The sequence below is a fragment of the Lepidochelys kempii genome, chromosome 10, assembly GCF_965140265.1.
Source record: "Lepidochelys kempii isolate rLepKem1 chromosome 10, rLepKem1.hap2, whole genome shotgun sequence".
In the NCBI taxonomy this organism is placed as follows: Eukaryota; Metazoa; Chordata; order Testudines; family Cheloniidae; genus Lepidochelys; species Lepidochelys kempii.
In genome coordinates this window covers 31,680,722-31,701,188 of record NC_133265.1, presented here as the reverse complement: position 1 = coordinate 31,701,188, position 20,467 = coordinate 31,680,722, and the positions used below count along the sequence as shown (strand labels likewise).

At 46.6% G+C, this 20,467-nt stretch overlaps 1 protein-coding gene across 1 annotated transcript in view; it reads right to left on the bottom strand.

Annotated features, from left to right (window-relative positions):
- Positions 1–3,440: 3,440 nt before the first annotated feature.
- Positions 3,441–20,467, bottom strand: part of SNRNP25 (small nuclear ribonucleoprotein U11/U12 subunit 25) — a 176,133-nt gene continuing 159,106 nt past the window's right edge. Inside the window, exon 6 of the mRNA XM_073362688.1 lies at positions 3,441–3,451. The gene's annotated coding sequence lies outside the window, so the exon portion shown is untranslated. The remainder of the gene's footprint in view (positions 3,452–20,467) is intronic.

Genomic DNA, 20,467 nt, shown 5'->3' with positions numbered 1-20,467 from the left:
TATACATATTAATGGGGGCCGGTTAAAACTCAGACTGAACCACTAGAACAAGATCTCTTTCAGTTTGCACCTTTTGTTATTTTGCTGCAAGCCTCTCATTTCAGAATAAAAGTGTCCTCTTAGTTTTTTCCCATGCACACTGGCACCATCTGCACCCCCTGGGGAAATATTTTCTAATACCTGCCATTTGGTGCAATCCAGTCCATTCCTAAGGCAAAGAGAAGTAGTTCTGAGCCTCAGGGAGACATGAGCTTGGGAAAGATGATTTCACAGTCTGACTCCACCACAGGCAGTAATAACAGCCTAGCCCTTCTTGTCAGTGAATGATGTTTGTTACCGGCAAAACAAAATCCAAGATCTTTCAAAGCAATCCCACTCCCTTTACAATGTTGCGATATTAGACATTATGGCACTAAGGGCACAAGAGTCAGGCAACTTAATTGAAACTAAAGTTATGTCAAACTCTTTATTTGATACCCCTTCTCAAAAGGCTTATTCTCTGGAGTGCATACCCCATCCAGGCTCACAATCACCACATGAACTAGCAGGAGGGTTTACTGCCCAGGGGATGTGATCACAAAAGCTTCTCTCTGCAGACAAAGAGAAGGCACGAAGCAAGTTGCTCCTCTCCCCGCTCCTGCAAAGCAATGCAAAGTAAATAAAGCTGGAGCTGGACAGGATTTCCTAGATGAAATGAAGAGCTCTATTTTGGGAATTCTTGCCAGGGAGAGGCTCCTTTGTGGTCATGCTGATTCCTCTCCCAGCTCTGCCACATGATTGATGACTGAAATGATGGGGTTTAATTTCCCATTTCTACCTGAGATTTCCAGCATGGGCTTTTTTCAGCTACACCAAAAATCGGTCACTCCAAAGATAGTAGTGGCCATATAATTCTAGTTGCTAAAGCTGATATAAAACCCCTCTTCCAGCTGAATTGGAATGGCTGCAAAGAATACAGTACATACAGTGGAAAACTGGCATCATCCTTCAACAACACTTACTGCTGGTGCCAGTCACATAGCTCCTTTTGTGTGCTTATGGGCCTCAAAGCTATATTAGCTCCGGCCATCACTCAGCACCTGAGCCTGTGGGACTGAATGGTATGGGCTTAGTTTTAACGAAAGTTAGGAGCCTAAACACCTTTTAGGATCTGGGCCCATGTCGTAAGCGGCACATTAGTTACAAGGGTTCTTCTGCACCATGGGGCATATCCAGGGAATTCTTAAATCCATTTTGACCTGGCCCTAGTGTTTGAAATGATATTCCATCTAACCTTGCTCTGAGTAGATGTACACTGCATGGAAGCTAAAATGTCACAGCAGCCAATGGCTGCTGCCTGTTGGCATCCCCACCACTGCTACCACTCCATGGAGCTCCAGCAACATTTGAGGGAAAACAGGCTAATGTAGACAATGGGAGGCAAGAGAACAGGAAGAGTTAAGAGTGATTTTAGGTGTGTATGAGTGTGTGAGAGAGAGAAACAGAGAGAGAGTAAATGGTCTGATGAAATTCATCCTAGGGTACTTAAGGAACTTGCTGAAGCAATCTCAAAGCCATTAACAATTATTTTTGAGAACTCCTGGAGGACAGGAGAGATCCCAGAAGAATGGAGAAGAGCAAACATATCACCTATCTTTAAAAAGGGGGAACCGGAGGAGCAGACAAATTATAGACCAGACAGCCTAACTTCAATATCTGGAAAGATACTGGGGCAAATTATTAAACAATCGATTTGTAAGTACCTGGATGATAATAGGGTTATAAGGAATAGTCAGCATGGATTTATCAAGAACATATCATGTCAAACCAACTTAATTTCCTTGTTTGATAGGATTACTGACCTAGTGGATGGGAGAAGCAGTAGATGTTATATACCTTGATTTTAGTAAGGCCTTTGACAAAGTTCTGCATGACATTCTCATAATAAATTAGGGAAATGCGGTCAAGATGAAATTACTATAAGATGGGTGCACAACTGGTTGAAATCCAAGGAGTAGATATCAATGGTTTGCTGTCAAACTGGGAGGGCATATCTATTGGGGTACAGCAGGGTTCAGTCTTGGGTCCAGTACTATTCACTATTTTCATTTATGACTTGGATAATGGAGCAGAATATATTTATAAAATTTGTAGATGACACCAAGTTGGGAGGGGTTGCAAGCACAGTGGAGGACAGGCTTAAAATTCAAAACAACCTTGACAAATTGAAGAACTGGTCTGAATTCAACAAGATGAAATTCAATAAAAACAAGTGCTGAGTACTACACTTAGGAAGAAAAAATCAAATGCACAACTACAAAATGGGGAATAACTGTCTAAGTTATAGCGAACCGCAGGGTTCTGTGCGTTATAGCGAATCACAAACTGAATATGAGTCATCAATGTGATGCAGCTGCAAAAAAGGCTAATATGATTCTGGGGTGTATTAACAAGAGTGTCGTATGTAAGACACAGGAGGTAATTATACTCCTCTATTTGGCACTGGTGAGGCCCCCAGCTAGAGTACTGTATCCAATTCTGGACACCATAGTTTAGGAAGGATGTGGACAAATTGGAGAGAGTCCCGAGGAAAGCAACAAAAATGATAATAGTTTAGAAAACCTGACCTATGAGAAAAGGTTAAAAAAACAGAGCACGTTTAGTCTTGAGAAAAGAAGACTGAGGGGTGACCTGATAATGTGTCATGGGCTGTTATAAAGAGGACAGTGATCAACTGTTCTCCATGCCCACCGAACAAGAAGTAATGCACTTAATCTGCAGCAGGAAAGGTTAGATAGTAGGAAAAACTTTCCAACCATAAGGATAGTTAAGCTATAGAATAGGCATCCAAGGGAAGTTGTGGAATCCCTATCGCTGGGAGCTTTTAAAAACAAGCTGGACAAATACCTATCTGTGATGGGGTGTCTATCACACACACACCTGAAGGGGTAAATTATGCCAATTGACCTATTGACTGCACCTGGAGGAAAGCCAAGGTGTGATCAAGCCTAATTGGCTGATGGAGTCCAGCAGAGGATGAGCTGGGCTGGGTTTATAAAACCAGAAAGCTGCCAAGAGAAAGGGGCTGCAGGGAAGTAGTCTGTAGTCACTTTCTGGGAGAAGGGAGGTGTGTTTGGGGTTATAGAGAGTAGCCACAATTCCTCCTTAGGAGGAGGGACTTTAGGCTGGCAAAACTATAGAAGGGGGAAAGCTGGAAAAGTAGAGAAGTCTTAGGGAAAAAGGCAGCAAGGTATGGGGTAGGGTAAACCTTGGCTGCTGCTGAGAGGGCCCTGTGCTGGAACCTGCAGTACAGGGCACATTCCCCTAGCAGCCACTGGGGAAGTGGTACAGACAAGGCAATGGAGAATAGACTGCCTGAGACAGTTTGCCCTGAAAGACTGTTCTCCCAGAAGGGAGAAACAAGCATGGTGACCTGGCCGAGGGCAAAGGCATGAAGAAGAAGCACCTGGAGTTGCAGAGATGGGTGGAGAGACCGCCAGAGGCGGATACAGTATCTGGAAGAAGCTAATTCCCAAAGTGATCAGGAGGAGGCACTCTAGTGGTGAGTAAATCTTGTGACAGATTGCCTAGGTGTACTTGGCCTTGCCACAGCACAGGGGACTGCACTTAATGATGTCTCAAGGTCCCTTTCAGCCCTATCATTTCTATCCTTCTATGGTGATTGTGTGTATGCACATGTGTGTAGGGGGTGCTGAATGGTGAGTGTGTGAGAGAGTTAATGGTGAGTGTGTGTGTGTGTGTGTGTGAGAGGAAGTACTACTTCACACAATGCCAGTCAACCTGTAGAACTCCTTCCCAGGAGATGTGTGAAGGCCAAAAGTATAACTAGGCTAAAAAAAATTTAGAAAAGTTGATGGAGGATACGTCCATTAATGGCTCTTAGCCAAGATGATCAGGGTTGCAACCCTATGCTCTAGGTATCCCTAAACTTCTGACTGCCAGAAGTTGGGAGTGGATGACAGAGGATGGATCACTTGATAATTGCCCTGTTCTGTTCATTCCCTCTGAAGCACCTGGCATTGGCCACTGTCGGAAGACAGGATCCTGGGCAAGATGGGCCACTGGTATGACCCAGTATGGCCGTTCTTATTGGTGGGGAAGGGATGGTGACTATGAGTTAATGGTGATCTGGAGAGGGGAGGATGCTGAATGGTGTGTGTGTCTAGGGGACTCTGAGTGTATCTGTACATGCAGAGAGGGGGGCCTGAAAGCCCTGTGGAGCTGAGCAGTGAGTGCAAATGGTAGGGGTAGTAACTGTAATTGTGGGGGGGGGGGGAGCAATTAGGGCTGAATGGAGACTCTGTGGTTGTGTGAAAGCAGAGAATTTGCTCAGCCCAAGTAGGGGAGAGGGAATGGCAGGGAGGGATTCCCAGTGCTTCCTCCCGCAGTACAGCGCTGCTGTGGGGCGAGTGAGGCAGTGTCAGCAGGCTCAGGGAGAAAGGAGCCTGGTGTTCTGGACTGAGGGTTAGTTACCAGCCTGCTAGGTTCCCTGCATGACCCCCATCCTCCTGCCATCTCCTTTGACTGGGTCTCCCTTGGGCCCAGGTGTGTACTTGTGAGGGAGCTGTACCAGGACCTGAGGTTTTAGTTTTTAGGAGGTTTTTTGTCAGGTTTCAGTTAACTGGCCAATCAGATTGACCTGAAACAGATGACTTTTTAAAAAAAGTCTTTTGGCAAACCAAGTGTTTAATATATTTTTTTTTTAAAAATTTCAGGCCAAACAAAACCTTTTGTCCAACCCAAAACAAAACATTTTCTTCATTTTTGACTTTTTACCCTTTTAAGAATCTCTTGTTTTAAATGAAATTGAAGTAAATTTTTGGGAGGGATAGCTCAGTGGCTCGAGTATTGGCCTGCTAAACCCAGGGTTGAATCCTTGAGGGGGCCATTTAGGGATCTTGGGCAAAAATTGGGGATTGGCCCTGCTTTGAGCAGGGGGTTGGTCTAGATGACCTCCTGAGGTCCCTGATATTCTATTATTTGAATTGAAAATTTTTTCAGATTTTTGCGTGGTGGTATTTTTTTGTTGTTGACCATAATTATTTGGCAAAATCAACACCAACTCATGAAAGGTTTAGGTTGACCCAAATTGGCATTTTTCAGAAAAAATTGTTTTGCATGGAGAATCTGCCCCCCCCCCCCATCCTGGGTGTGTGTGTGAAGAGCCTTTGCCCCAGTGCCCAGGGGGTGGAATAGGGTGGGGGGCTCAGCCCCCGTCTGGCTGGGATTCTCTTCACCCTTGCCACACCTAGACTATTAGGTTGACCCAAGCATTCCCCCTGCCTATCTGGGCTTAGGACTGCTGCCAATAGGAGCAGCTGCTGCCTCCAGTGACCTCACCCTAGGAAACCAGCTGGGATGTCTACATGGAAAGCTTCCATGGGCTTGCAGGGCTTGGGCTAAGGGGCTGTTTAATTGCCGTGTGTATGTTCGGGCTTGGGCTGGAGCCCAGGCTCGAAGACCCTATGAGGTGGAAGAGCCCCAGAGCTTGGGCTACAACCTTAACTCAAATGTCTATGCAGCAATTAAACAGCCCCTTAGCCCCCAGACCCCACAAGCCTGAGGGAAATTGCAAGGTAGACATAACCTTAGTCACTGCAGAGGGTGGGGCTTCTACTGGTGAACAGGAAAAATAATGAGCAGGCCAGTTAGGCCCCCTGTACATTGACACCAAAAAAAACCCCTCCTCAGGGATGTTGTCTACCCCTGCCCGCAGAGTTGCCAGCCTGGGACACTGTGTCACGAGTCATCCCCCAGAGTCAGGAGAGTTTATACAATACTATGTTATGAGGAGTTAAATTGCTGTCTGGTCTCTGAGCCTTTCAGGAGATTCACCTGCCCTCAAATTACCTGTGAGCGTCTCAGGGTCACAATGCACCTGCAAACCTGGGAGCCTCCCTTCCAGCTCCGCCCTGGTCACTCTACTAAATCCCTCCCAGCCCCTGGATTGGCAAGATGCCATTCTAGCCCCCTGCCCCACCTTTCTGCATCACTGTCCTGTCTGCCTCCCTCCTGTACCTACACACTCCCCCATAACTCCTGTTCCCCACCAGCTCCTAGAATCTCTTTCCCCATGTTTATTTCTGTTGCAATAGTGGCAAAAGTCACAGTCAGGTCTGGTTCCCCCATTGCACTAGGCTCTGTACACACCCACACACACTGAAAAGGCGGCCCTGAACCCCAAAGCTTGCAATCTCAGTAAGCTTTGAGTTGTCCTTTTTTCCCCCTCATATTCTCCATTTCTGCCATTCCTATTCACCTCCATTTTTCTGCACCCCAACTGCCCTCCCAGAGCCCTACATTCCCCACAAACCTCCCTCCTGCTCCCCATATTTCCCAGCACCCTAAAATCCTGGCACTTTTCTCACCACAGAGCACACAGGGTTCCCATCTTCCCTGAGGGCAGTCTAGCTTCAGGCTCACTGGAAAACTTTACTACTGGTGCTTCTAGCAGGCTGCCAGTGACTCAGCGGGTGCCATTCACCCGACGTACCTGCTGCATGGGCCATCAGAGAAACAGTTAAATCATGCTCTTACAGGCTGAGTGGCAGCTTCTATTAGGAAAGAAAATTCCACATCTGGGAGTTCTCCCAAGAGACCATAACTCCCAGGTACTGTAAACAAGTGTTTGGGGGCTTTGTAAAATGTGAATTCTTGGCTACATTGACCTGACTCTATTTTTGTAATATGTAAATATTTCTCTAGGAGGGGTAGAAACTCACATTTGGCTGGACTGATGCCAATGAATCCTTCAGCATGGCTGCCTTTCTAAAGGGGATCACTGAGCACGTGAATTTGTGTGGGGGGGTGGAGGGTGAGAAAACCTGGATTTGTGCTGGAAATGGCCCATCTGATGATCACTTTAGATAAGCTATTACCAGCAGGACAGTGGGGTGGGAGGAGGTATTTTTTCATATTCTCTGTGTATAAATAAAGTCTGCTGCAGTTTCCACGGCATGCATCCGATGAAGTGAGCTGTAGCTCACGAAAGCTCATGCTCAAATAAATTGGTTAGTCTCTAAGGTGCCACAAGTACTCCTTTTCTTTTTGCGAATACAGACTAACACGGCTGTTACTCTGAAACCTGTACTGAGAATGTATTCTGTGCCCCTTTTAGGGTGGGGGGACAAAAGGGAATTTTCCCTTTGAAATCTCCAGTCTGAGTCAGCACCAGACAAACCACAGGCAGACTCCTGGGGGGGTGGGGGGGAGAAGAACACTCCCTCAGTTAACACCACACAATGGTTGTAAATCACTGGTTTGCATATACACATGAGCTGTGTGTAATTTAATATGGCTATATGTAAATATATACATTTAGAACAAAGAATGTCAGCCATGCTTAGGATGGGGAGCTCTAGATCCTGGGAAGCAGGGACTTTGAAAAAGATTTTGGGGTTGTGGTGGAAAATCAGCTGAATAGGAGCTTCCAGTGTGATGCTCTGGCCAAAAGAGCTAATGTAATCCTTGAATGCATAAACCAGGGGATCTCGAGTAAGAATGGAGACTTATTTTATCTCCTGTATTTGGCACTGGTGTGACCACTGCTAATGGATACTGTGTCTAGTTCTGGCACCCACAATTCAAGAAGCATGTTCTTAAATTGGAGAGGGTTCAGAGTAGAGCCTGAGAATAATTAAAGGATTAGAAAACCTGCCTTATAGTAATAGGCTTAAGGTGCTCAATCTATTTACCTTAACAAAGAGAAGGTTAAGGAGTGACTTGACCACAACCTATAAGTAACATAGGGAACAAACATATAATAATGGGGTCTTCAGCTTAGCAGACAAAGGTATAACATGATCCAATGGCAGACAAATTCAGACTGGAAGTGAGGCATGTTTTTAATGGTCAGAGTAATGAACCATTGGAACAATTTAACAAAGGTTGTGGTGGAGTCTCAATCACCTGTGATTTATTTTAAAATCAAGATTGGATGTTTTTCTAAAATCTTCTCTGGGAACTATTTTGGGGCAGTTCTCTGGCCTGTGTCATACAGGAGGTCAGACTAGATGCTCACAATGATCCTTTCTGGCCTTGGAACCTATGAATCTGTCCCATGGAGCACTAGCACAGCCTTTCAATGAAACCCACAGTGCAAATGCATCTCCATGTCCTTGAGCACAGACCAGAGTCCCCCGTCTCTGGTGTCTGGGCTGCTGGAATCCTTTTGAATTCTTTCCACAATCTGCTTATGTAGCCATTACTGCGCCTGTCAGAATTCATTCCCAGCCCTCCTCTCAAAAGTGCAGCATGGCTGCTGGGTCTATTGGATCTGTAAAGCCTTTAATCCTCTGTCAAAGGGTGCATATTGTGATCTGTTTGGCAAGCTACTTCTTCCCCCCCACCCCAAATCTCAGCAATCCCCAAGCTGCAGGGGGGTTGGAATGGGTCTCGAGGCAGCCAAACTGGCATTGGGTTTGTGGTGTTTGGTTCCTGGCAGTGATACAGTTTACTCAGGGCTGGATTCATTGACACTAGCTGGGGAAGGAAGGGTAAAGAAACTCCCCCTTGATAGGATAACAATGCCACACCTCAGCACATGGGTACATCTGCAGGTCCCCTTATCTGCACCAGAATGGGTCCAAACTAATTCATACCAATGATGAGTGTCAAGTCTGCCCAGAGAAGGCAAGGCACTACAGTGATGGACCCTGTACAAGTGCACCCCCCCCACCCCACAACTAGTCATCTCTGTTTGCCTGAAGCACCAAATGGACATGCTGTGGCCTGATTTTTGGTGTAAATTTGGCTTTTCTTATTTGCCAGTTTTCATCAAAATCAGTAAGGGTTCTTCCCATTGATACTAGAATGTTCCCCAAAATTTTGGAATTGGTCACATGTATATTTCAAAGTTATCGCATTACAGACCGAGAAATGCCGTCAAGTCAAGTGTAGGGCCTTGCTTCTCATGGCCATTCATAACTCTGGATAGTCTTGTTATCCATAGACCTATCCAGTCCTTTTTTTTAAACCCTTTGAGCTCTTGGTCTCAATGACATCTTGTGGCAATGAGTTTCACAGGATACTTACAGATTGCATGTGAGTTATTTCCTTTTATCAGTTTTACATTTACCACCCCTTAATTTTATTGAATGTCCCCTTGTTCTCCTAATTAAATGTAGTAATGACCAACTTTGCACAACAAAAAAATCTCTGTAGGCTGTATAATGGAGTCACAGCTTTTAAGGCCAGAAGGTACCATTATGATCATCTAGTCTGACCTTTATAGCCTGTTTCAGAGTAGCAGCCGTGTTAGTCTGTATCTGCAAAAAGAAGAGTACTTATGGCACCTTAGAGACTAACAAATTTATTTGAGCATAAGCTTCCGTGAGCTACAGCTCACTTCATTGGATGCATGCAGTGGAAAATACAGTGGGGAGATTTTATATTCACAAAACATGAAACAGTGGGTGTTGCCATACACACTGTAATGAGAGTGGTCAGGTAAGGTGAGCAATTACCGGTGGGGGGGGAAACCTTTTGTAGTGATCAAGGTGGGCCATTTCCAGCAGTTGACAAGAGTGTGAGGAACAGTAGGGGGGAAAAATAAACATGGGGAAATAGTTTTACTTTGTGTAATGACACATCCACTCCCAGTCTTTATTCAAGCCTAATTTAATGGTGTCCAGTTTTCAAATTAATTCCAATTCAGCAGTTTCTTGTTAGTCTGTTTTTGAAGTTTTTTTGTTGAAGAATTGCCACTTTTAGGTCTGTAATTGAGTGACCAGAGAGATTGAAGTGTTCTCCGACTGGTTTTTGAATGTTATAATTCTTGACATCTGATTTGTGTCCATTTAGTCTTTTACGTAGAGACTGTCCTGTTTGGCCAATGTACATGGCAGAGGGGCATTGCTGGCACATGATGGCATATATCACATTGGTAGATGTGCAGGTGAACAAGCCTCTGATCGTGTGGCTGATGTGATTAGGCCCTATGATGGTGTCCCCTGAATAGATATGTGGACACAGCTGGCAACAGGCTTTGTTGCAAGGATAGGTTCCTGGGTTAGTGTATTTGTTGTGTGGTGTGTGGTTGCTGGTGAGCATTTGCTTCAGGTTGGGGGGGCTGTCTGTAAGCAAGGACTGGCCTGTCTCCAAAGATCTGTGAGAGTGATGGGTCGTCCTTCAGGATAGGTTGTAGATCCTAGATGACGTGTTGGAGAGGTTTTAGTTGGGGGCTGAAGGTGATGGCTAGTGGCGTTGTGGTGTTTTCTTTGTTGGGCCTGTCTGGTAGTTGGTGACTTCTGGGTACTCTTCTGGCTCTGTCAATCTGTTTCTTCACTTCAGCAGGTGGGTATTGTAGTTCTAAGAATACTTGATAGAGATCTGGTTGTTGGTGTTTGTCTCTGTCTGAGGGGTTGGAGCAAATGCGGTTGTATTGTAGAACTTGGCTATAAACAATGGAATGTGTGGTGTGGTCTGGATGAAAGCTGGAAGCATGTAGGTAGGCATAGCAGTCAGTAGGTTTCCAGTATAGGGTGGTGGTTATATGACCATCGCTTAAGCACTGTAGTGTCCAGGAAGTGGATCTCGTGTGGACTGGTCCAGGCTAAGGTTGATGGTGGCTTGTGTTATACCAAAGTGGAACTAGATGATCACAATAGTCCCACTGGCCTTTTAAAAAACAATGAATTATGTTTATGTTCACTTTTCTACTGTCTTTCTGACATTAAGTGCATGTATATGCAACAGCCTATTTGCAAAGGTTGTGACAGGTCCTTGCCTGACTCATTTAAATACCTGAATCCCAGGGCTCTGACCAGGGATTTTAGCAGGTTGCTGTGTGTTCTCCCATGCCCTGTAACATGAGCAAGCACACACATTTCATTTGCCCACCAAATACAAGACTGAATCCATCTGTCTCTATTTTAAGTTATGCGATCATTTACTGTGCATTCTTCCAATCACTAAGCAGGTGGACATACACAGTGAGGTTTAGGAAGGGGATGCTTATGTGCCCTTGTTTATCTCCATTAGTGCCAGGTCTCTGTGCCCCATTCCATGAACAGCTGTATTTCATGTATCTACCAAGTGCATGTGTTACTGAACTTACTGCTTTCATTTACCAGTACTGCTCCCTGCAGTCACTGCCTGAGTGCCAGGATGCTGGCTAGGGCCTCTCAGGGAATTGCTCTGTATCCTAGATACAAAACACACTGCTTCATATATTTCTCTCAAGTGTGTGAATTGCAGTCCAGGGGTCTCCATTTCACATTGTGCTTGGTGTGAGCAAGTCAGCGTTCTTGGCATGTGTGAATACGCTTGTTTATGCATGAATAGCCACATCCAAAAGAGCAATAGCAGCACCTCCACAAACATTCACATGAACAGAAACTGCCCATCCAAATGGGCATGGAAACACCAAACAAAAAAGTAGCAATGAAGTGCAAGTTGGTTCCAGCTAGCAAGGGTCATGAACATCCTCTCCCATTATTGGACCAGCTCTAGCTGTCAGCATCAAATGCCAGACATGCTTCTGCAGAATCTCTCAAAAATACATTTGTACTATGACCCCATTGTGCTAGGTGCTGTAGAGCCGGATTGCTATTTCTATAGCCCCAAAGGTCTACATCACCTTTTACAAGCAGATAGAATGAAAGGGTCCTTGTCCCATCCCACCAAAACACAGACATGGGTTATTCCCAGCTTAAACAGCAGAGCACTTGTCCCTTTCAGTCACAATCCTGAGCATTAGTATCGTTCTGGGCTCTGGAAACCCCTTTCATGTTGGGGACTGGCTGGGTCCTCTGGCATTCCAGATTCTAGACAGAATTGGCATGCATGTGTCTTGAGCTTACAATGCTATCTGTGCCTTTGTCTTATTTGGCTCAGGTCTCAGGAAGCTCGTCAGACCTCAGCATATGTAAACACTACAAGTGCTGCTGCAGCTACGCTGCTGTAGCGTACACACTGAAGTGATGGAAGGGGTTTTTCCATATCTGTAGTAAATCAGCCCCCTTGGGAGGTGGTAGTTAGGTCAATGGAGGAATTTTTCCATCAACCTAGCAGTGTCTACAGTGCAGTTAGGTTGACCTAACTACATCGCACAGGGCGGCAAATTTTTCACAGCCCTGAATGATGTAGCTAGGTCGACCTACGTTTTAGGGATAAACTAGGCTTCGGTAAGAAAAAGCAGCCTGTAAAGCAAACAGCCACCAGCGGAGCATCAAAACAACTCTTAGCTAACCTCAGACCTTGACATAAACAATTCTTGGCTAATTCCACCGCCCCCACACCTTGTCTTGTCCCCTTCATATAGCCTGTTCTGCTAGGGTTTCAGAAAGTGGAGTGGCCATATGCTTCTGTGCTCTGATCAGAGAGGAGCACTGGCTCCAAAAAGCAGAGTTTACCGCTGCATAGCTGTTGTACTTTAAATTGTAATATCTGGGGGGAAAAAACAGACTGATGAATTTAACTCTGTTGCAGGGCAAACAGCACCGCAAAGCCTTGGACTTCACCTCCACAGCTTTGGCCTGGAGCCACCCCTCACCATTATAGGGTGCAGATCCTGGGTGGTCTCCAGTGACATGGTGGTTCTTGACCAGCACTGCTACTCGCTAGGAGTGAAAGTTTAATGGACTGTGGGTTTCAGAGGTGAGTGACCCACCTTCTCCAGAACAGGAGTCTCCTGAGATCAAAGGGAACAAAGTGACAAACAATATTTAGTGTCACATCCTTTTCTCTTTAGTCTCCCATGCCCTTAAACATCTCTCACTGGCAAAATCCTGTCAGCAGCACAGAAATAACCAAGTGCCTTTACTAATTCTGTCCTTTGGGGTTGGACAAACATCAAGTTTTTTCCCTTCTTTGTGTGCATAGATGCCAAGAGTTGAACAGTTCCACATCTGATATTCTATGTTCATTATTTCATGCTCTCCTTTCATATTTCCAAACTTTTGCATATACCCATGAGATTCAGCTTAAAAATATTGTCTGGATTTAGTGCTGGTGAAAGCATTTCACAGCTGTGACGCAACCAAGCATATAGTTGTGACACGAGCGCTAAAAAAGGCGGTGGCACTAAAGGGATGAAATATGAGCCTGTCATATTAGAGTCCTGGCTATTATACCCAGATAAGGAGTATAAGGCCTTGCTCAGTAACAAAAGCTGAGAAGTGCAGAAATATTAACAGTGACCATGTGGAAGAAATTATCCTAAAACGTATAGCATCCTAGTTTCCAGTGCCCCTTCCCTTGTACTACAGGGCATTTTGCTGGGGAATCGTGTGCTCTCATTCTTTCATGTTATGTGAGCCTTTTTACCTAAGATGGGCAGGCATGACAGGACTGCCAAATGTGAGTGACAAGGTGGGTGAGGTAATATCTTCTATAGGATCAACATCTGTTAAAGAGAGAGAGACAAGCTTTCAAGCAAGAAGAGCTCTGTGTGGCTTGAAAGCTTCTCTCTCTCTAACAGCTGTTGGTCCTATAGAACAGTGGTCTCCAAACTGGGGTGCAGATCCCAGGGGGTGCGCAGTAGCGCCACCAGACAGCACTCCACTGTTTTTTTGTTTGTTGCCCTTTGGCAGCAGCTCTGCACGTCCATGGCTGATGTTCCCCTCCAGCAGCCTGCCTGTAGCTGGTCTTCCAGTCTTCTTCCGTCAGCAGCGCATCTGCGGCAGGCCTTCCGCTCTTCACCCTGGGGGTGCGTGAGCCAAAAAGTTTGGAGATCACTGCTATAAAAGATATTACTTCATCTACCTTGTCCCTTGAATATCCTGGAACTGACACAGCTACAACAATTCTACATACAAATGTGAGTGTCATGCAAGACAGGGATGTCTGTCAGTGACCAGGGACATCTGCATAGGCCTGTGAATGGACAAAAGACCATAAAATAAAAATAGCAGCAGAACCAAACAGCAGTTCCGACAATGACATTAGTTTCTTAACCAGTTATGGTTTCATAATGTCCAAATTCATCCCCAGAGGAAAACGTCCCCAACAACCACCTCTGCAAAAGTAATTTAAGCAACCATCAACCAGCTGAAAGAAAACAAATTAGATTGGTTTCCCCCAAGTCCTACATAAACAGTGGTTTTCCCCTGGCTCAGAGGTAGGGTGGTTCATATGAAAAGAAAATACAGTTAAAGCCCAGGGGCTACCATCCACTTGGCAAAAGATCTGTGACCCCAGGCTGCCATCAAAAAAAGGGCAAGTGCTCCTGAAACCTCAGCACTCAGCCCACCAATGCTCTGGCTGCCCTGACAATTCCTCACTGCACAGCTCTCCTGCTTGGTTATGCTTAGACTGGGTGGAGTTTGGGGCATCCTCTGGGCTGTTTTGGTCATGGATGGGGGCTGGATTAACTTTCTGTGGGCCCGGTGCCAAACACATTTGTGGGCCCCCCTGGGGAATGAAGGGGCCAGGGGCAAGAGCACAGTGGGCAGGGTAGATTTGGTTTAAATCATGATTTAAATCACTAGTCGGGAAGACTTGATTTAATCCTACTTTTCTACATAAAAGAGCATTGTTGTTGGTTGTTATAATCTTAATACATATTCATATCAACTCAGATGTAGGTTTCATTTTTAGAAGGTACACACTATACATTTTTTAATCAGGGATTTATTTTGAAAACTTTTCAGATGAGTTTTACAGCTATACCAGAAAATGAATGATGGTTGTTGGGTTATTTCCTTCACCAAAGATAATTGAAGCAGATATTTATGAAGTCACTGGGAGGTGAACTATCTCCGATTCAACAGGTTGATCATTAATAGTTTTTTTTTTTTAATTTTCTTGCCAGGCTGTACTAGGAAGAGAACATCACCGGACAGACACTTAAATTGTTTTAGTTAACTAAAACAACAATGCTGTTGAAGAAAATCCAGAATACTTAACAAACACAATATTTTAACAAAAAAGCATATGTCCCTCACTTCTCATTTATCTCCAGACTTCTCCTTGTCCAGATCTATTCCACCTCCAACAATCTTCTATTCATTGAACTTTTGGAAACTTTTCACTTTTAAAGAGAGGTAAGGGATTGACTCTGCATACACAAATTTGCAGAAGAACAATAGAGTTGAGGTCTGTTATTTCTCACCTCTCTAATTTTAAAAACATTTTTGCTGTTAACAAGCATGTTGCCTCTGGATACACGAATCCACAACTTGAGAACTGCAAAATTAAGCATCTCTGATAATATCTTCTAGACTGAGCACTGAGTCCTGTTGGGTGGGTAGATAGAAAGATTAACCTAAATAGTCTATACAGAAGCCTGTAGAACCCCATAAGATTGGGTCCCTAATCCATGAACTATTAGAACTCATTTACAAAACTATATTCTTAACGATTACATGCATCTATTGTCTCATACTATAGAATTAGAATTTATAATCTCTATTCCACAGTGAGATATAACGTGTTTAATTAAAACTATCTTTAGATTGGATTTGAGAAAAAACCTATTTAAATAAAAAATCAGATTTTTGTTTTTTAATATTTTTTCTTTTAAGTAATGGATTTTTATCCACCCTAACAGCAGGAAATAGTAGTGGGGAAGGATTAGTCCCCAGCTGGAACGAGGCAGGGGCCAGGGCAAGATGAGCGCAGTAGAGCATGGCGGGAGGACTGGTCCCCGCTGACTGGAGCAAGGCAGGGGCTGGGGGCAAAAGCACAGCAGGGCAGGAGCTAGGTCCCTGGAGCAAGGGAGGGGCTGGGGGTAAACTGCAAGCCCAGCAGGGCTGGGGAGGGAGTAAACAGGATCCCCCCTGCCCCTGCCCACATAGAGTGGGTACCTACCTTTTTCCTGGTTCTAGCCCATTCTCTTTGAGGGTGGGGGTGCACAGGGCTTGGGGTGCAGGGTCTGGGAGGGAGTTAGGGTGCAGGAGCAGGCTGGGGGTTGGGGTGCACGGTCTGGCCAGGAGCTAGGGTGAGGGAAGGGGCTCAGGGTTGGGGCAGGAGGTTGGGGTGTGGAGCACTTATCTGGGGCAGCTCATTTGGTGCGAGGAGTGCAGGTGGGAATGTGGGGAGGGGGGCAGGAGCTCCAGTTTGGTACTCAGGCTGGGGGTACAGAAGTCAGGGTTGGGGGTGTGAGGGGGGGTGCAGGAGTCAGGACATGGGGGGGCTGGGGGCATGGGGGGTGCAGAAGTCAGGGCAGAGGGCTGGGGGTATGGGCTGGGGTCATGGGGATGCTCCCAGCCCCCTGTCCTGAGTGGCTCACAGCAGGGAGCTAGAGGGGGGTATGCCCTGATTCTACCCCCTTCCCCAAGGCCCCACCCCTGCCTTTTCTCCACCTCCTTCCCGAGCAGCTAGTGTGCTGCAGCCCCACCCCTCCCCCCCTTAGCATGGGCAAACAGCTGTTTGGAGGTAGGGGGAGCACTGGGGAGGGGCAGGAACAGGGCACACTCGGGGGAAGAGGCAGTAGAGGAGGAGCTTGGCTGCTGGTGGAGTCTGCCCTGCATCAAGAGCTGGCAGGACCAAGCTTCTGCCTGCTGCCCCCGCAGGACAGAGCAGTGGGCGGGGGGTGGAGAAGAGCGGGCCAGGCGGGGGCCCCTTTGAAGCGTGGGCCCAGCACCATGGTAAGTCCAGTACTGGTCATGGAGGCTGTAGAACATGTGAGTTTTGTCTGCTTTCCATGTTGACTTGAACAGCTTATGTGAAAAGAAAGCTGGTCCAGGGCTTAGGGGGTTAGCCCAACACTTGGGAGACCTGATTTCAAATCCCTGCTCCCTCACAGACTTCCTGCGTGACCTTGGGTAAGTCATTTTGCCTCTGCCTCACTTCCTCATTGGTACAATGGGAATAATAGCTCACAAGGGATGTTGTCAGTTTACTCTGTTATGGCAATAAGGGGGGCTAGACAAGTACTCTGATAGCTAGGTTCATCTGAATGCAGAATGCACTGGGGAACTCATGAAGTACAAATGCCATGCCCATAACAAGCATCCCACAGATGCCCTTGCATATGCAGGCTACCCACAGCTCTGACCATGTACTGCAGCTGGCTTGAAGGAACCAGGAATGGCCATGCTCTCCTCCCTTTAGGACAGCTGTTCTCAACCTGTGGGCTGCATGCAGCCCAATTAGCACACAGCTGTGTGCTAAAGGCTGCTGGGCTGCACAGTGGAATCTGGGTTCCTGGCTGTCTGGCATGACAGGGTCCAGGTTTGGGGCTGCCAACTGGCCCCGCAGGGTCTCAGGCTGCCAATCAGCTCCACACAACAGGGGCCTGGGGTCCCTGCCACCCAGACCCACACCCAGGGCTCCACTCCTGGCCCCAATCTGTGGAGGGGTCTTTGGGGGGGGGTGCTGGGCATAGGGGTCTGTGGAAGGAGGTTCACGGGGGGGGGGGGGGGGGAAGGGTGCTGTGGTTCTCCACCTGCAGCCCAGGTAACACATTGTCAGCCATGTAGATTGAGAGCCACTGCTCTAGGAGCTGGGTTTCCACCTTCCCTTATATCCCCATTGGCTGGGTGGGCCTCTGCCTCTATATACTTTGTAGCTTCGGTTTGTGTGTCTATTTTGTCCCCCTTGAAGCAGAGCTGGAATTATTTCCAGGGAAGGAGATTGTTATTTCAGCTGCATAATGTCACAGGAGAGCAGGCCCACTTGGGAAGTGAAAACACTGGTGTTCCTCTAAGCTGGGAAATCAAAAGCTGAGGTGAAAAGACAAATCTGGCAATTGGTATTGTGCCCAAACCAAACCCTGTCTGCCCAAGTCTGGCTTTATTCTAGGCTCAGCAGAACACACAGAGTAGAGAGATGTGGCTCCCTGGGTGACAGCCAGTGCTTAATTTGTACAGGGGCTTGCCAGGGCTGACCCCGGCACCTCTAGGCTTCGCAATTCATAGCCCTGGCTCCTCTGGGCTTGCTGTGTTATGAAAGTAAAAAAAAAAAAAATTGCTTGGGCCCAGCACATAATTCCTTGAGCCCTGGCACCAATTTCATTACCAATTAAGCACTGGTGACAACGCAACTTGTGTGCTGTGTACGTGCTTGCCCCCCAGCAACGAGAGCCCACCCTTTTTGTAAACAGGAAGCTGGCAAGCAGCTGCTGAATAAGTCATTCTGGGGAGTTTGTCCCAAACTGGCTTTCAGCTTGTGAATGTGTAGGAAGGAAAAAGCTGTGAATAGTCTTTTGTGACCAAGTCTGGCACCAACTTAGGCTCTGTGAGCAGAACAAGAATGTGGCCATTTAGAGCAAAGTCAGCTGCCCTTTAAGAAATCCAATGATCCTTTCCCTTTCCTGCAAAGCTTTATTCAGAGAAGAATAAGAACTAGAGAGTGAACAGCCCCTTTCTTTACAGGCACCAGGATTTGTGTTCCAAACAGTGCCTGTCAGAGCCCGGGAAACTGCCCAGCTAGAGGGAAGAGCCCAACCAGCATATCCCTCTTGGTGCAGCCATGCTCTTTCAGGAGCAAATGAGTGTATGGATAGCTGTTGTCCAAAGTTGGCCACTGCTTCTGCCCATTTTGTGATGACACTACTGGGTACATGCACTGCAGTGTTTTGACTAGAGCTGGATGGAGAAACATCACCAGAACCATCTTCTGCTGCAATATGTGATTTAGATCAAATCAAAATACACTGCCTAAGAGCGGGCTGATTTCACTAGAATGCCACCTTGGGAAAACCTGAAAATAAAGTCCTGACAATGTCAAAATATCCTTTCCTGACAACGTTGAAATGTCCTGGCATGACATTGTTGCAATGAAACATTTTGATTTTTAATTTTGAAAGCTATTGATTTTTTTTAAAAAAATTTTATATTATAATGTGATACAGAAAATTAAAACTTGAAATAAAAAGAAATGTGCCCATTCAGAGACTCCTAGAAATGTAGGGCTAGAAGGGAGCTCTAATTGTCATCTAGTCCATTCCTCTCCACTGAGGAAGGACCAAGTAAACCATCCCAGGTTTACCCAACCTGTTCCCCAAAACCTCCAGTTATGGGGTTTCCACATTCCACAACTGCCCTATGTAACCTATTCCAGTGCTTAACTATCATTATAGTTGGAAAGTTTTTCCTAATATCTAACCAAAATCTCCCTTGCTGCAAACTAAGCTAAGTACTTCTTGTCCCACTCTTGGTACTTGCAGTGAACATTTGATCAGTTGTCTTATAACAACCTCTGACCTATTTGAAGATTATCATGTTCCTCCCAGCCTTCTCATCTTTAGGCTTACACATGCTTATTTCTTTCACCCTTTCCTCTTAGGTCAGGTTTTCTAAAAGTCTTATAATTTTTATTGCTCACCTCTGGCTTCTCTCCAATTTGTCCACATCTTCCTTAAAGTGTGGTGCCTAAAATGAGACAGTACTCCAGCTGATGAGTGTCACACCCAAGACAGGCCACTTGATGCATCTTCCCAGTTTGACAGCAAACAATTGATAACTACTCTTTCAGTACGGTTTTTCAACCAATTGTGTACCCATCATATTGTAATATCATTGAGACAACACTTCCCTAGTTTGCTTATGAGAATGTCATGGGGGCTTGTGTCAAAAGCCTTACTAAAGTCAAGACCTATCAAGGTGTATCACATCTGCTGCTTCCACCCCATCGACTAGGCCAGTTACTCTGTCAAAGAAGGAAATTAGTTTGGCATGATTTTTTTTCATGATCCTGTTGGCTATTCCTTATCACCTTATATTCCTCTAGGGCAGGGGTCTCAAATTCAATTTACCTTAGGGTCAGTGCCAGTCCTCAAATCCTCCCAGCGGGCCAATAATGTCACTCATGCCACCCAGAACCCACACCCCCAAAACTCTGCCCCCTACCTGCCAAAGGCTCTGGGAGGGAGTTTTTTGGGGGGGAGGAGGTCTGGGTAGGGGAGTGGGGTGCAGGCATTGGGAGGGATTTTGGGGGCAGAAGGGGTGAGAAGCTGGGCTCTGGGAGGGAGTTTGGGTGGGGAGGTCTGGGGTGCAGGCTCTGGGATGGAGTTTGGGCGCTGGGTGCAGGCTCTGGGCTGGGGCAGGGGGTGGGGATGCAGGTGCAGGCTCTGGGATGGAGTTTGGGGGTGGGAGGGGGTATGTAGGCAGGGGGTGGAGGTGCAGGCTCTGGGAGGCAGTTGGGGGGTGCAGCGCTTATCTGGGGCTCCAAGGCTGGGTGAGCTGGGGGGCCTCCCAGACATTGGCCGCAGACATTGGCCAGACATTGGCCGCAGGGGCGCTCAGGGCGGGGGTAGCATGCAAAGGCACAGCCCCGCCTTGCCTTGCCCTGCCCTGCCCCGCCCCAGGGCCGCAGGGAGGGGCCGGCAGACATGTGGAATGAACAGGCAGACACCACTCAGCTCCACTGCACTGCTGGAGCCCCGTAGGCCACATTGGGGAGGTTCGTGGGCCGCAGGTGGCCCACGGGCCTTGAGTTTGAGACCCCTGCTCTAGGGTTTGGCTCCACAAAGGGACTTAGGCATTGCTACTCCAACCTTTTAAATATTTAATAATGAGCTCTTCAGTCTTGCAGACAAAGGTACAATACAATCCAATGGCAGGAAGTTGAAGCTAGACAAATT